At 48.0% G+C, this 15728-nt stretch overlaps 1 long non-coding RNA gene across 3 annotated transcripts in view; it reads right to left on the bottom strand.

Annotated features, from left to right (window-relative positions):
• LOC308197835 overlaps positions 1–15728 on the bottom strand; it is a 58530-nt gene that overhangs the window by 9896 nt on the left and 32906 nt on the right. For 2 of the 3 annotated variants that reach the window (XR_013953350.1, XR_013953351.1), the window contains exons 4-5: positions 11569–11663; positions 4338–4461 (exon numbers count right to left, since the gene is read on the bottom strand). This is a non-coding gene — a long non-coding RNA (uncharacterized lncRNA). Of the gene's footprint in view, positions 1–4337; positions 4462–11568; positions 11664–15728 lie in introns of those variants that run through there. The other variant, XR_013953349.1, reaches the window with a different exon arrangement.

Raw genomic sequence — 15728 nt, 5'->3', positions numbered from 1 at the left:
TCATGTGTGTCTGAAGGCAGGGCAGTCTCTTCTTTAGCAGTGGAGTAGGCAGACCTGAAAGAACCTCCGCAAAGGGTAGAAAGCATTACCTGCAGGCTGCCACCGTCTTCAAATCCCAGCCTTTTGCAGAGGAGGTGGTTCATGCAGCCTGATGTTGTGGCAGCATTGCATCCCAGGGTTCATACAAGGGTCAGGTAAATCACCAGGGCTGATATACAACTGACAAATGGAGCGCTGATCAGTAAAATACTAAAATGACCAAGCTTTGGGTTATTTTTTCCCCCCCGCTTTGTGACAAGGATTTATTTCTGAAGAGATCAGGATATGCAACAACCACCACGCTGGTGAAGTTGCTGAAATGTTCCCAGGTGCATCCATGAGCTGGACAGTGCCTGTGGATTACAGGAACACTGTTAGCAGTTAAATGCTGCTGGGACACTCTAGACAGTTTTGACCCTGTCATTGCAGCAGTCCAAAGCAGCTTTATCACAGGTGCTTTCTCTTTTCAACAAGCTACCTGAGACCGTAGTTGCATAGACTTCATAGTCAGAAGCGTACACATTTAACCATTGACTAAAAACTACACATTATGTTACTCATGGTACTGTTTTGGTTTAAAAACCTAGTGCTGCATACTCCCAAGAAATAAATGAAAACCACAGCTTGGAGGCACTGCCCCACAGCTCCATTTGTGCTACCAATAAGATGAAAAACGTCCCAGATGCTGCTAGCCAAACAGCATCTGCAGGTGTGCATTCCCCCTGCAAAACCCTGCTGTGGTTTCAGCTCTCAAGAAATGACAGCAGACTCAGTGATGTATGATGTATGAGGTGACAAAGGCAGAGACAGTGTGAGGGAACAGATCTGTTACTGTTCCTTCTGCCCAACTTTCTTTATCTCCCATTCCCACACTCAGTTTGGGTACAGGGCAGGCTTGGGGCCCCAAAAAGCTGCTGCTGGAGAAGCAGCCACACAGGGCAGAAAATTACTGGCACAGGGCTTCTTTTACATGAGTTACTCAGCCAGACTCCACTTTTCTCCAGCATCCCCACCATAATCTCACCTTTCCCCTTCCCCTCTTAATTTAGTTACTTTTTTCATCCAAAGGACAACAACTTGGCCAAATTTGAGTGGGATTTTCTTACCGTAGCAACCAAGGGAACGTGGTTAGTCCCAGTGAGACCACAAATCCTGCTCCAAGCCCGACGTGCAGCTGATTAGTTGCAAGAGAATACTTTTTAACTTTGGGGAGAACAAGATAGGTTGCTTGGATCTTCCTGCCCACAGCAGCCAAGCCCTTTAGCCAAAGTGTTGCCCCGGTCCCTGCAGCCGCACCCAGGAAGGAAGCCCTGACCTGAAGGCCAGCAACCAGACTGAACCCCCAGGAGTTACAGCTCACAACACTATCAAGTGCCCGAAGATAAAATCCAACTGAGCACAAGGCAGCAGATTGAAGATGCAGGAGGGGGAGAGCGGATCTGACTAAACTGCATGCCGCAGGGAATGAGCTGGAGCCCAGCTAGGCTTGCTCCTGGCACGGGAGTGGGCTTGGAAGCTGCCCTCATCTAAGCTTGGGTGGAGGTGGCCTCGGAATGGGTCTGTCCCCACCAGCAGGTGGCAATGCAGCCAGACCGCTGCTGCACTCCTGCTGTCACATACCCACAGCCAGGGTGGCCCTGAGCTGGGCTGCAGCTGCGGTGCGTGCTTCCTCAGCATCCTCTGCATTTATACACACACCAGGTCCTTCTGCCCTCCTCCCAGGATGCCAGGAGCTGGCGAGTCTGTGCCATGCCCTACCTGGGTCCAGTTGCCTGTGGCTCGCACAGAAGCTTTGCACACACTTAGCTTAAGGCAGCCGAGCCCGGCAGCTGGGCAGCCGCATCCCTGGGGCTGCTACGAGCAGGGCAGAGCCCTGCAAGGTTCCTGCAGCACCCCAAGGGGTCTGCCTCTCCCTTGCAGCCACCTCTCTGTGCTTTCCAGGCAAGCACAAGCTTGCTGGAGCCACCCTGAGCCCCAGGAGCTCTCAGTATGCAGGGGGGAGAGTGGGATTTTCACAGCTATACCCTGCATGGGCCTGCCTGCTCATCCCAGGGCTTCTCATTTGACCTGAAGCTGTGATACTGCAACAAGCAGGAGCAGATTAAGTCTTTTCACGAGGCAGCTCTTAAAACAGCTTAAACACACAGAAATGTCTGATCTGGAACCAATAGGGGCCATGAAAAGGGTAAGTTACTCCAAGCTAGCCCCTCCTGATTTGGCCAGGGAAGGCTGTGACCAAGATTGTGCTCACAAAGAAGACACCACCACCCCAAAACATCTAGACAGAGCCTCCAGTAAAGAGTTACTCTGAGGTAACTGATTTTAAAAGCAACAGGAATTCTTTTTAACAGGATATAGGCGGTGCGTCCCACCTCCAATGGAGCAGTGTGTCAGGGCATGGAGAATCTGAGGTGACAGAAGGGCTGAGGGGGGCACAGCCCCTTCTCTCCTCCTTTGCTACCAGGAACGAACACTTCTCAAAGACTGCAGCATTAGAAAGAAAGAAAGAGAAGAAAAGCCCATCCAAAGCAGAATTCCCAAATAAAATCTTTTTACCCTGATCTAAACTTAAACTTCCGATGACACGACCTTATCCAAGCACACAGCAAGCTTCACAGAGACATGTAGCTTAGTGCAAATATCTGGCCATTACTGATAGGTGCAATGTACTCTCCAGGTATAAGAGGAAATGTCATGCTGGATAGAAGGGGCTAATTCAGCAGGCTGCTAAAACACCAGGAATATTGCAGGAAACCTAGCAAGAAAGGAGAGGCTTGTAGTTCAGTTGCTACATCATGCCTGAAAGAGCTGGGATTCAGTTCATGTAGAGCCCTGGGAAAGTCACAGGAACCAAAAAGCCCACGTGGATGAGGTTGTGTTCGTACAGTGTGAGGAGTGAGAGGGAGCTGAGAAATGTGGACGCCTCTCAGAAGTGCACAGCCTCAAAATGAGGCTTGAAAAAACACATCTTAAAAAAAAAATAAAAATAGGCAAAACAAATGCATCTTTCCCAATCCTACCTGCAGCTGCCCAAACTCCTCCACAAGCTCCAGCAGGGGGAGGACAACAACTCATTTCCTTTCGCCATGCAGACAGGATTTCAAGAAAATGCTTCACATCACGCGGAAGTGCTCTGTGCCTCCCCAGTTTTCCAGATGTTGCACAAATATTTCCCCCATCCCTACAGGCTGCTCCGGGCTCTGAGAGGTCCTCCTGCACCAAACCTGCCTCCCCAGGACCCTCATGTGGCTTGGAGGCATCCCACAATGGCAAGAACTTCAAGAAAACCCAGCTCATTATGTGGAAGGACGTCAAGGCTCACCATGGAAATATTTGCAGTGAGCTTCCAAATACGTTAGCTTCCAAACTCACTGTCAAGCCAGGAGGAAGCATACCTAGCGTCTTCAGAGCTGGGCTTTTTAACGTACGAAGCTTGTTAACCTTGGCAACAGGGCTAAGCATGGATTTTCAGATTACAGCTGAATCTGAGAAGATTGCTTCATTAGCTGTTCTCTTCCTGAATCAATCAAAATAACACATTTAATACCTTCTCCTTTTTTTTCTTTTTTTTTTGGTAATATTTTTATTTTTCTCCTTACTACCTTTGTTTTTCTCAGTAGCAGTGATGCTGTGGAAAAATCATCTCTGTGGGTCAGATCTGGAGCCAGTGCCTGAGCTGAGTAAAGCCCATGGAATTAAGCTGGTTTAGAGCAGTTTAGGACCCAGCCCGTCTGCAACAGCTGAGCGTAGGAGTCAGGGGGAGTTTAGTATACTTTGAATGGTTGATCACATTTCAGGCCTACCTAATAAACGTGTTTGTGCCTGACCTTAAAAGCAAGTCTTGTTATATTAACTAAAGGACCCCAGTGACAAAGACATGACAGGCATGGTTTGGTTTTGTGTTTGTTTTTCTTTTTCCCTTTTAGAAAGAACAGGTGAACTCTCCCATCATTGACACAGCAGCAGAATGCCCCCCAAATACCCCTTTTCCATAAGCTGGAAAAAAGACACAACACTCTCCCTTTAACACAAACACGTTTATATCCCATGTGTATGCTCCAAGGCCCTTTGGCAGAGGCAGGGAGCTTCTTTGTGGCTCTGGAGTGAGAATTATGGATGCTGCCACTGCAGAAGTGACATTGCTTGGCTTGGGTGATGCTTTGCAAGCCCACAGGGGAAATGAAGGGTAAGGGGCTTGCTGCACTGGTGGTCATGCTGGCACCACTGTGAATATGTTGTTTGGTGTCTGCAGACAAGCATCATCCACCATCCTGGTACCAACCCAAGGGTGTAACTGACCTGTGAAAGCAGAGGGTGAGCACCAAGACCTGGGCAGCTGCTCTGAGACCTGGAGAGGACCATCACGTCATCGCATACTCGGGGGTTTCTGCTGCTTCAGAATCAAAACCGCTCCCTTGGAAGCTGTTGGGGAGAAAACAGGACAAAGTGGCTGTCAATACAGCTGCTGCTTTAAGGCAGAGCCTGCTTTTGCATCACCCACAAAGCTCAGTATTCCCAACTGCTGCTCAAGCCACCCTTCACTCCCAGTGTAGCGGTCCTTGCCATTTTCTTCTGTAGCAGAGCTGTCTGAAGACAATTCTGTTTCACCTCTCTCCCCACTTCACCCTCACCCACTTATTTCTGCCTCCATGCAGCCCTTTTGGGGGAAGAAGTTGGTAGTTTTTACTCTGGATCATTTCAGAACTCCAGTTCACAGCATCGCAGCAAGGGAAAGGCAAGATGCAGTGTGGGATAAAGGCTTAACCCAAGGAAACCTGTGTCCTCCCTGCTGCTCGTGGGGAACAGCACCCCCAGGAGCACCCAAAAGAGACTTCATACTCAATATTTAGGTAATCTAGATGCTAAGAGGTTCCAGCAGAAGGCGAGATGAATGAACTCTTTCTCATGTAGCCCTCAAATCCAGGGAGGGGCATTTCTTTTTAACACCCAATGCCGGAAAGGACACCTTGCAGCCAGCCCTGCACCCTCAGATGCTATGCATCCCCTCTGCTCTTTCCAGAGGGGAAAATTCAGCAAATTTGCCCCAAAAGTCGAACAGAGACTGTAGTGAATGGCCACCTTTCATTCATACACAGTCACTCGTGTGGATGATAGGGCACAACTTGGCTTCCTCGTGGTGAGGAAGACAACCAGCGATAGAGAAGGCCCTGAGGTGCTCCAAATGGTGCTCTGAAAGCCTTAAGGAGAGAAAGCCACGCCTGCAGGGAGCCATTTCACTCCATCTCCTCATGGCCGGGGAATTTCTCACCAGCAGGACCCGCGTCATGCAGCCCACACTTTGTGGCCGTTGCAGTTTGCTGCAGCATTTGCAGAGATCTCAGCTGGTAATCGAATCTGCTGGTAGGGCTTCATCCTCCATAAATCCCGTTGGAGCCTGGCCCATAAATAGTTACACTACGGCATGCAGCTGCGTACGGGGCAGGAGCAAATGTTCCACATAATGGCTGTTGGCTCTAATCGGATTAATTGAGGGGTCGATCATATTTCCACCACTTGGCCAAGTTTTATTATAGCTGCTCCCTCCTTAAGGCATGCTTCTGCCAGCAAGGGGGAGACCACGGCACCAGCAAGCAGCTTCGTTGCAGGAGACCCCCAGAGCACCTCTTAGCTGCAGGGGTTTCCCCATTCCCCGGGTTTATTTGGGGCTGTTTTTTTTTAGCACTTTCTCTGCCACTGAGATGTTGCCACCTCTGTGGCCCCAGTGATGCTCCTGGTGGCGGAGAGGAAGAAATTGGTAAGATTTTACAGGTGGCTGAAAAAATGAGAGCGAGACTGCAGAAGACAAAGCCTAAAAGACCATAAGAAAGTCACAGACTTTGAGAGCACATCCCACATCCAGGATACCCTCATTAGGGATTCGTAGCTCCTTTCTCCCTCTGGGAAAGAGGACAAAGCCCATCTCCCAGAACAGGACTCACCTCCCCACCAGACCACAGCCCAGAGCATTTACAAGCCTGACAAATTCATCTGCAAGAAGCTGGTCTCTGCATAGAGAGCAGGGAGTTGCCAGTGGAAGTGTTTGGGAACCCCCGGTGTTCAACAGCACAGAGGGTGAACTCCAGGGGGTCCACACCCCCCAGAGCTGGGGAATATCCCTTTCCAGCAAGGCTGACTCTGTGTTTTAGGAACATACAGAAAAGACCGAGCCTGATGTAGGGATCCCAAATGAGTACTAACAACTGTGGGTTTTGGAAGCACACAGATCTGATATCTGGGATCCTATTTAAAATAAGACAAGCATTTTTCCCCCTCTCATTATTTTCACAATAGCAATAGTTCCAGTTCCCTGGTTTTCATCAGCAATAATCTAATTCATTCATACCAACAGCCACCCAGCCTTCCTCTGAGAAATTTATGAATCCAGGTATTGAGTTACTGCCTTGTAAAATGGAGGAGCAAAGTTGTTAGCACTCACTGTCCTGATTTGTGACAGGAGGTAGCAGTGAGGGGGAAACAAAGAGACATTCCTCATAGCAAGAAAAGAAGTGGCCCAGTATCCTCTCCTTGCTTTTCTCGCTCTAAGATTTAGTATGAGGTGCTTTATAATAAGATATATTATTTGATCACAGGTTGGTTCACTTCTAAAGCCAGGACACATGAATTTCCATGCTTTTGTGCCTTCCTTCCCTAATTCTGCCTTATTCTGAGTAATCTCAGATCCTCTGCATCTGTAACAGGAGCCGCTGCAGGACACAGGCAATAGAAATAGGGGCTGTACCGAAGCTATGCACTGACTGGGACACACTTTTTATTGTAAAAGGTTCATGCTGTGTCCATGCAGACAAAGCTGAAGCGTTTAATAGTTGCAAATAGCCAAAGTTTCACATGCCATCCTGCTATGGCTCCTGAGCTGCTAGGAGAGGCAGCAGGAATCCCACACCACTTCTGAAGTAGTTTGGGGAGCTCCATTAGGAACTGGGAGAAAACCTCTGTCTGCTTGGGTCCACCTAGGAAGTTCAGGCCAAAGGGTTGGACTCAAGCCTACAAAGCCTCTATGTGATGCCCTGACAATTCTATAATCTTCGTTTCAACCAAAAGGAGGAAACTTAAAGAGCAGGGGCTGGAGGAGATGTCTGAGAGCTGCTCCTGAGAGCACGTTCCCATAAACATGCCTCACCTTGGACTGGGGCTCAGCAGACAAATCTCTGTCCTCTGTCTGCAAATGCCAAGCTTGGGCTCCTCCAGCAAGTCATTTGGCTGCTCTCTGCTTCAGTTTTCTCCTATTTGTTTTAGTTTAATTTACAGCACCTCTGAGGAAGGGATTCTCACTATTTCTTGGTGTGGTATGTAACATAGGGACCCCAGTCAGAGCTTAGAATCTGGCAATACTTCCTTTGCATTTGCCCTAGGAAAAGTAGTAACTTTTGTATAGCATTTTCCAAGTGCTTAAAAGCTGCTGAGGAAGAAGTCACAACCTTGTAAGCCAAACATACAAATAAAACTGAAAGTCATGCAAAATTAATAGCACGTCTCCAACATTACACCTTCCAAACTTTGTGAGATAATATCTGGGGGAAAAAATGTTTATAGAAGTGCTTAATTTCCCCAGTGAAGGAACATCTGAATCATTTCTCCTCTGGTTGATCTGTTCTCATCACACACTGCCACCGATTTCTCCCTGTACTTTGCAGTCGAGGCACAGCCGTGGCAATGGGGTGTTTGACAGATTTGCAGTAGCCACGCAGAGAAAAAGAGAGCAGCATCCCATGTCTCGCAGCCCCCCACTACTGCAGAACTCCCCTCTCCCTCTCTGACCATGCCTACCAGCGCAGCTAGATGGGGAAAGCTGAGCAGGCAACCCTGCATGGCCCAGCCCTGGAGGCCTGCAGGAGATGTGCACTGTGAAGGCAGGTCCCAGGGACTTGGGATTTGTTATGATGTGGATCACACAACCCTGTCCTCTGCCCACGTGCAAGTCCGTGCCCTGGATGAACCCCAGGGAGTGCACAGCCCAGCAGCAAGGAAGCTGCCACCAGCTCTTTAAAAGGACTGTGAAAGTTGACGGTGAGAGGTGCTTTGCTTAACCGCTCCAAAGGTCACCTGCCTGCATGAAAACCAAGTTATAATAAATGTGCCACATTTGCTGGCCAAGACTGTCAGAGAGCTATTAAAAACAGCGGGGATGTCTTGGCCATCTATTCCACAGCAGGCCAGGCACCCCAGCTAGCTGCTGGGCATGCTTGCTTCAGCTCCAGCTAAATCACTGGACGTAACCTTTAGAGATGACACAGGGCTGGGAGTCTTGCATGGGCATGAAATTAGGGCTGGAAGAAAAGACAACACAGAGAAACCCAACTGGCAGTTTGTAGGGGCCCTGGGAAGGTGAAAAGCTTCATCTGTCAGGAACATATAGAAGGTGGAAACACATGAATGAATGCCAAAAAAAATAGAAGTTGTACCAGGAGTCTCCTCTAACCCTGAAGCAGAACTGGAAACCACACTGAATGGTGTTCTTCCCAAACTGCACTGGAAATAAAATAATAAAAAAAAAAAATCCCCCATCTTTGCTTTCCAAAGGGGTTGAGCACTTGTTTGTCTCATGACAGCACTGGGATGGAAATTCAGGCCCCACGACATGGTCACCCTGTTCCCCAGAGCTCAGAGGGGAAAGGTGTGCCAGAGCCCAGTTAAACCGTTCCCATCAGTGCAACATCCAAGTCTTTGCAAGTGACACCACTTCAGTGAGCTGGGTACCAGAACCCTGTTCAAACATTTTTTGAGCTCTCCCCTGTTCCTTGAACCCACCTACCAGACTGCTCAACCATATTTACACCTTTGCTTTCATCCTCCCTGCATGGAGGTTTCCCATTAGGTTCTTTGTCTCCTTAATTTGAACCCTAATCATGCAGCATACAATGTACAGCACACTACACGATCTTGTGGCCCCAGAGACCTTGTTAGGAGCAGAGTCGGCTGCTGCTTGCTCTTCAGAAACCCACCCATAGTAACACAGTTTCAAAGTGAAGTGATTTGAGACACCTTGATTTGGAAGATGCTCAACTTAAAAATCCATGAAAGGAGGCTGCTTTATTTTTTTTTTTAATGGGGGAAAATGTTCATCACTTTCTGAAAACGACAAAATTGGTCTCAGAAAATCACTTGCAACTGCTGAAATCCTTGGCCAATAAATAACAATTACCATCCTCATTACTGAGCAAAGGGTGACAGGGAAAGCAGGTCTGCACCAGAGTGCACAGAGGAGAAGAGCAGCCCGCAGCTGCCAACAACACATTCCTCCTGGCAGATGTCTTCTTGTCCCAAGAGCTACCATTACCACTTCTTGCTGGACTCTTTTCTTCAGCTGTCTAACCCCCAGCTGCAGCAGCTCTCCTCCCAGTGAACAGAGTGCGGGAACAGGCGCTCACAGCCATGCTGCAGCTTTGGGTTTCTCCTTTGCTTTGAAGGGACAGGACCGTGGGACAAAATGCACTTGTTAAGTTAATTAGGAACTGGGGAAACGTCAGGTATTAGCTCTAGTATGCAGGCAGAAGATCTGCTAAGCCAGATACGCTTTTCAGTGTTCAGCACCCTCAGGTAGAGGAGCAAACGTGCAGCCGAGAACAAGCAGCACGCTTGCGGTAAACTTTAAAGCCCACAGCAGGCTGAGAGTTATCATTGTAACAATATTTAAAGAATAACAACACTACACAAAACTGCTTGTGGAAACTGAACCTTTCAGAAAGGGAGATAAAAACCTCATATCCATAATGACAACAAAAGGGAACTGGAAGAGGTTGACAAAATAAAATGAAAGGTGATGCCAAGTAAAGCCAGCAGGGACTGCATCCCTGCTGGAAGCTTTCTTGGGGACATCTCCACAGTGATGCTCCACAAGAGCATAAGCCCCAGCTAACGTTTTAAGATGGCTTAGAGTCTCAATTGATTTAAGATCACAAAAAGCACAAAGGGAAGAGAGAGACTCCCCAACTCTAACTCCTATCAAACACAGCAGGCACAAACATGACACTCCAGCCTCGCACCTCTCAGGATAGTAACTATGGCGGTATTAAAAATACAGCTGTCTCCCCCGATATTAAGCTATCTTGTAAAAGCTGTATGAAAATGGCATTCAACATGGGAAGAGAGAGAAGGGAGGAACAGGCAGGAGGTTGCCAACATTACAGCGCTTCCCATCCCTTGGGAGATGCATCTGACAACATGAAGGTTGGATCCAAGTTCCACCCCTAGCAATAGACAGATTTCCAGATGTCTTGATTTTCATAACCCTTAATTATTTCGACAGGATTTTATCATAATAAGAAATCCTGTACACTCATTGCAGGGAACAAAGCAGAAGTTAGGAGAACACATCTTTTTACATGGCCATTATACAAACACTAAGTTTTCCAAAGCTTGTGATTTGTGAAAGCCATCTCCTTTGCCCCTGCCAATTTACGTAAGCACAATAAGAGAAGAATTAATCAAGTGCCTCTAATCATCATCTGTACGTAATGTTCACAATGGCAAATCAAACAAAATGATTTCATAATATTTTCTGAAAGAGAAGCACTGGCTTGAGTTCACTGCAGCACATATGGCTTCATGTTATTACTGGTTAAAAGTATTCAAACATTATCTAAATTGTTTATTTTAGACATCTACCAGGAAACAGACCCAACTCCACTTGCCACAAGGAATCGGCAACAAAACATGTCACAGATAAAGGGGAGCCAATACCCGCCAGCCAGAAACACTGCATGCAACGCCTGGAGACAAAAAGGTTACACGATCCCACGTCCCAGAGCACAAAGCCAGCACAGGATCATCCTGTCTTCCTCCCGGGGAGGCTAAAGCCACAAGGCATTTGCGATTGCAACAGTAGAGGAAGCTCCTTTATGTTGAAACTAACTTTATTTCATTTCATCACGTTAGTTGCAAAACATTTCTGCTCCTTTGAGATGGTACAGGTACCCTAGATTATTGCTGGAAAAGCAGATAAATACCAGAAACCAGCATTTCATCTCTACACAATAGATGGAAGCTTGTTTGAATTTTGCAAAACCCTCTAAATTCCTTCCTTAATGGACAACGTTGTTGTATGAATATGAATAAAAGTACTACAAAATAGTCACTTGAATTTCTAAATTGCTTCAGTTTAGTTGAAATGTCTTATATTCTTTGGCAAAAGTCTTTACCAAGTCTATTCACCTTACACAATTTTTTTCACAATATTTGCTGAAAACTAATGACGAATCTGCAGGAAATAAATTACTACGTAGTCTACTAGTTAATCAAAATGGCCCAGAGTTTACACTGAGAATAGTTACCATTACCCATCCTTGACAAATCCAGAAACTAAAGCTCATTTGCCAAAATGAACAGATAAATAATTTCAATGTGACCACTGCTAAACAAAAAGGGTGGCACAACCGATTTTAAGAAGTTGTGGGGCTGGACTTTGTGTCAGGCAACTCTCCTGTGGCAGCATCACCTTCCATGATCTGATGTCTCACGTTTACTTCGGAGGCCCCAAAACTAGAAAAGCAATAACTTCTATGCTGCACTTACCACTGTCATTTCAAACTGTTCTTTCTGCAAACATTCATCCAAATCAGTGTTAGCACTCATTGCACTTGTTTCCACTTCTTTGGTCTGAAATTTCTCTAGGAAAAAAGAAGATAAGCTCATAAGAGAAAGGGTTAAAAATAGAAGTTGCACCTGCACACATGCGAACAGCACCCGGCAGCAAACTGTTGCAACCCTATTGAGTTAATGGAGCTGCTTGAGAGAGATGAGTTTGGGACAAAAGTATGTAATAAAAATAACAGGCATTCCTGAACTACCTTTGGGGGTAACAGTCTTCATAAAGTATGTCATCAGCCGCTCGCTGGCAGCTCTGAAGCCATCTCATGTTGCAAAGCGACTGACTTTGACAGAAGTTTAACAAGCAGGAAAAACCACCTCGGGGCCAGCTATTCAAGCACAAGGGGCTCAGGTTGAAACTTTGCTCGTATCGCACCCTGCAGGTGGACCGCCAGAGCCCTGAATACCTGTATCTGAGAGGAGACGGCAGCTTTCACTGTAATGCTTGAGGGCTCTAGGTGGAGGCAGAGGCAGCTTGCGCTGGCTGCCAAGCACTGTCACACGAAGATTTCGTCGTGGTTGAGGTGCTCCCCACGGCCAGAGGGTCCCCCTGGTCCTTCAGCACCCGTGCGCTGACACCCTGCCTCACCCTGCTGGGTTTCCAGGTCCTGCATCCAGCTGCACTTTCGGGGAGGGTCACTGTACATCTCCCGCTAACAACCTCTGATCTCATCGGTCACACGAGAAGCAAAATGACATTCTTGAGCATCACCGTGTCACTCGTCTCCCTACAGCTAAATAAGGGGTGCAGAACCAACAGGCTATTTAAAGAAAGCCAGCATAGCGACTTGACATCCTGAAGAAGAGGCATTGCACGCATATGCATTCTCGCTCCCCAAAAAGAGGCTCGCAGCTCCAACATGATGATTTCAGAGCCTTACTGAGGTCAGTTTTCACACGCAGAAGGAACGCAGAGGTGCTACATGCACAGTACAAAAGGCCAAGCTCCATCACAGACAGTTTTAAGTGACCTGGACGGGTTTGCCCAGGGAATTGGTGGCAGTGCTGAGACAAAGACCTCCCTGCTGCCCATCAGAAGCACCCAGCAGCTTGCTGCATGCTCTGTCCCCCCACGTGGCAGCACGAGGGGTTGCTGAGTCTCCCCTCTCGCACTGAGAGCGCTAAGGGACCCACACCGTCCTCCCATGACATTTCTGAAGGGAGGCTACTTTACCTGCTGGCTGGTGGATGCCTCTCCAGTTATGGGCAGACAGTGGGAATGAAAATCCCAGCAGGGTAAGAGGTGCCATGAGACAGCACCTGCTGATGCTATGGGAGAAAGCAAGTCCATAGACACCAGACTGACAATGATGGTGGCCAGAAGACTGGACCAAAAGGCATATTGTCAACTGTACAGGGCTGCTACAGCCGGGGTGCCAGCAGGCAATGCCCTGCCACCAGACACAAAATAATAGCCTCAAATCTCAAAAGCTCCCAAGCAAAACATCAGCTTCATGTCTCCATGCTGATTCTCTGCCACATCTACTTTACAGGCAGCAACAGACACGTTAAGAAGGCACACGGGATGCTCAGAAATGCTCTGAGTGATTTGTGAGAAAGGAGCTGCTCCCCAAGCGCTGTACTCGTGTCCAGTCTGACAACCATGGCACAGGTTATGTCCACAATACTTCCATGGATCTCTGCCAAAGCTTATTAAGCCATGACAATGCAGTTAGACCCTTAAAAGGACTTTCTGAGATACATACAATACAATCCATCACCTGATAGCATAGTTCTATAACCTTCTCTCCCAGAAGAGCATCATCTTCAGGGATATGATCCAAAATGCATAAGTATTATCTGAAACCCATATAGATCCCATAAATCCGAAGTATTTACTGCAAGACATGGAAATAACTGAAAACTTTGAGTTCCTACAGCTTCATCCTTGCTGGGCCATCTCAACTCTAAAACTCGTGCATACAGTTAGAAAATGGGGCGTTCTGGTGTACCCAGCACATTTTGGAGAGCCTGGACATTTGGCAATATTTAAGCAAACGCAGACTGCATGCTTGGCAGAGACAGGATGTCAATGATGAGGACAGCATGTGTATGATCAAAGAGTGATGCTCGCATCTCTAAGCTGCAGACCTTGAAGGCTGTCCATACCTCCAGTCATTGAGAAGCTTATTAATGGCCAAAGAAGAAAGATCAAGATTCCAACACTAGATTTCCCCAAAATCAAATTATGTCCAAAAGGAGAGGGAGAAAAGAGGGAAAGAAAAGAGGTTGTTGCCCCATAAGTCACTTTGAGACTTTCCAGGCAACGCAGGTACACAGGGACCCTGTGCCCTATATCAGCTATCTTTCAGTGCCCTTTCCAAGGCTGAAGCCATTCCATCTCCTAGTAGATTATTGAAAGGGGATCTGAGAAAGGCACGGTTCATTTAAATGAGCAGTAATGTGACTCCTCTGCTGCGCGTCCTGAGGAAGAGGGAAGAAGAGAAAGGCAGTGAGATCTGCAGCTCAGACACAGGTTTCGGGACCAGGAATCCTGATTGCCTAAAGCAGCACCAGCATGATTTTATCGTATGTTGTGAGAGAGAGTGTGCCAGGATTAGTGTCTTACGCAGTGCTTAATCTCCACATCTAAAACCACACAGCACTCCTCAGGGCCTGCAGTAAGGAGTCCTGCCTGGCAGAATTTGATATACACGTCCTGCCTCTGCCCAGCAGGAGCCAGGCACAGCGCTGCTCACACAGTGTGGCTGCATTTAGCCAAGGTGCTTGCACTTCAGAGCTGCTGTATGATCTACAAACAGACCCTTGTACAGCCACGGAGGCCAAAAATAACAGAGTTTTATGGGACAGTGAAAAGCAAACTGCAAAGTGCTCTTGGGCAACTCAAATTCTTCCCCCAAGAACAGCAGTGTCAGGAAGGTTTCTACATGGCTGAACGTGAGCCAGAGGCGGCCCCAAGTAGCCCAGCACCTCCTTCAGGGAGCTGCTTCTCCCCGGTCAGCCCTCCTTGTGGGCACAGAGATGCTCTCGAGCTCTGTGAGGAATGCCTTGTATGTCTCGCCGCCGCTTGCTGGGGGACGCTGACATCGTCTGGGACAGAATTAGAAAACCTTGAGCGGGAGGGAGGGCGACTGGGCACAAGTGCTAAGTCAGCCGCAGGCTATATGTGGCACACCAGCTGGTGCCTCCCCTCCCTCCCGACCTGGGGCACACGCACGCTTCCCCCAACCCTTCTCAAGCATCCCCCGTGCAGGTAAAGGGCAAACACACTCTCTCAGGCTGCCCGTAACCAAATCCACCACAGCAGGCTTGTATTTTCAGATATCCATTCCCTTGCCTGCTCCTTTGAAGCCATTTGACTTCAGCCTGCACCACTGACAGCCTAGGCACAGCCTAGGGTATCAGTGCCTTACGCAGCACTTGGAGGAGCCAAAAGGCAAATCCTCCTTTCTTCGGCACGCCCATCGCCTCCCTCGAGCCAGCAGAGCCCTTCACTTGTGCCCGTAACCCAACCTTCGTGCCATTCACTCGTCACTGCCTTATTTCCCACCACCTGCAAGTCCTGTGATGCCGGCACTGTTCACTGGTCACATTCCTGTGGTCACCTCCCTGCGCTCTCCCCTCCCTGTCCGAGGACAGGGCAATGTACTGTCTCAAAGGGTTTTGGGGAAGACTCACCCGTTATGGTGCCTTAGACAAAATCCAGCAGAATGCACAGCCATGTGCCCATAAACACACGTGCGTAGAAGACCTCTTTTGACCAAGACAGCTCTGAACACGCTGACCCCACCATTTATTGAGCAAGACTCTTCCCCTTAAGTTTCCCCAGCTGGCCAGGGTGCCATGTAGCTGCAAGTGCCTCAGGTAGGAATAGGCTTCACTTTTCTGTGTTGAAAGGACCTTGCACTGACAAAGCCGAATCACTGGTAGAATAATTTGGTGCCTTGTTGCATGTTGTCAGCATTGTAGCCTGAAGCTGAGATCTTGAGAGAATTTGCTGGCAGCAAATCCCCAGCTTGTTACTTTAAACCTGTGGTGAAACATGGGAGAATCAAAGCAGACAAGCAGTCTGGCCAAGGCAGAAATCTCTTACAACCCCAAATCCCACGTTTAAGAGAGCACAA

The sequence above is a fragment of the Anser brachyrhynchus genome (genome assembly GCF_964034855.1).
Source record: "Anser brachyrhynchus genome assembly, chromosome: 7".
In the NCBI taxonomy this organism is placed as follows: Eukaryota; Metazoa; Chordata; class Aves; order Anseriformes; family Anatidae; genus Anser; species Anser brachyrhynchus.
The sequence above is the reverse complement of the archived record's forward strand: the minus strand, read 5'-3'. Positions and strand labels throughout refer to the sequence as shown.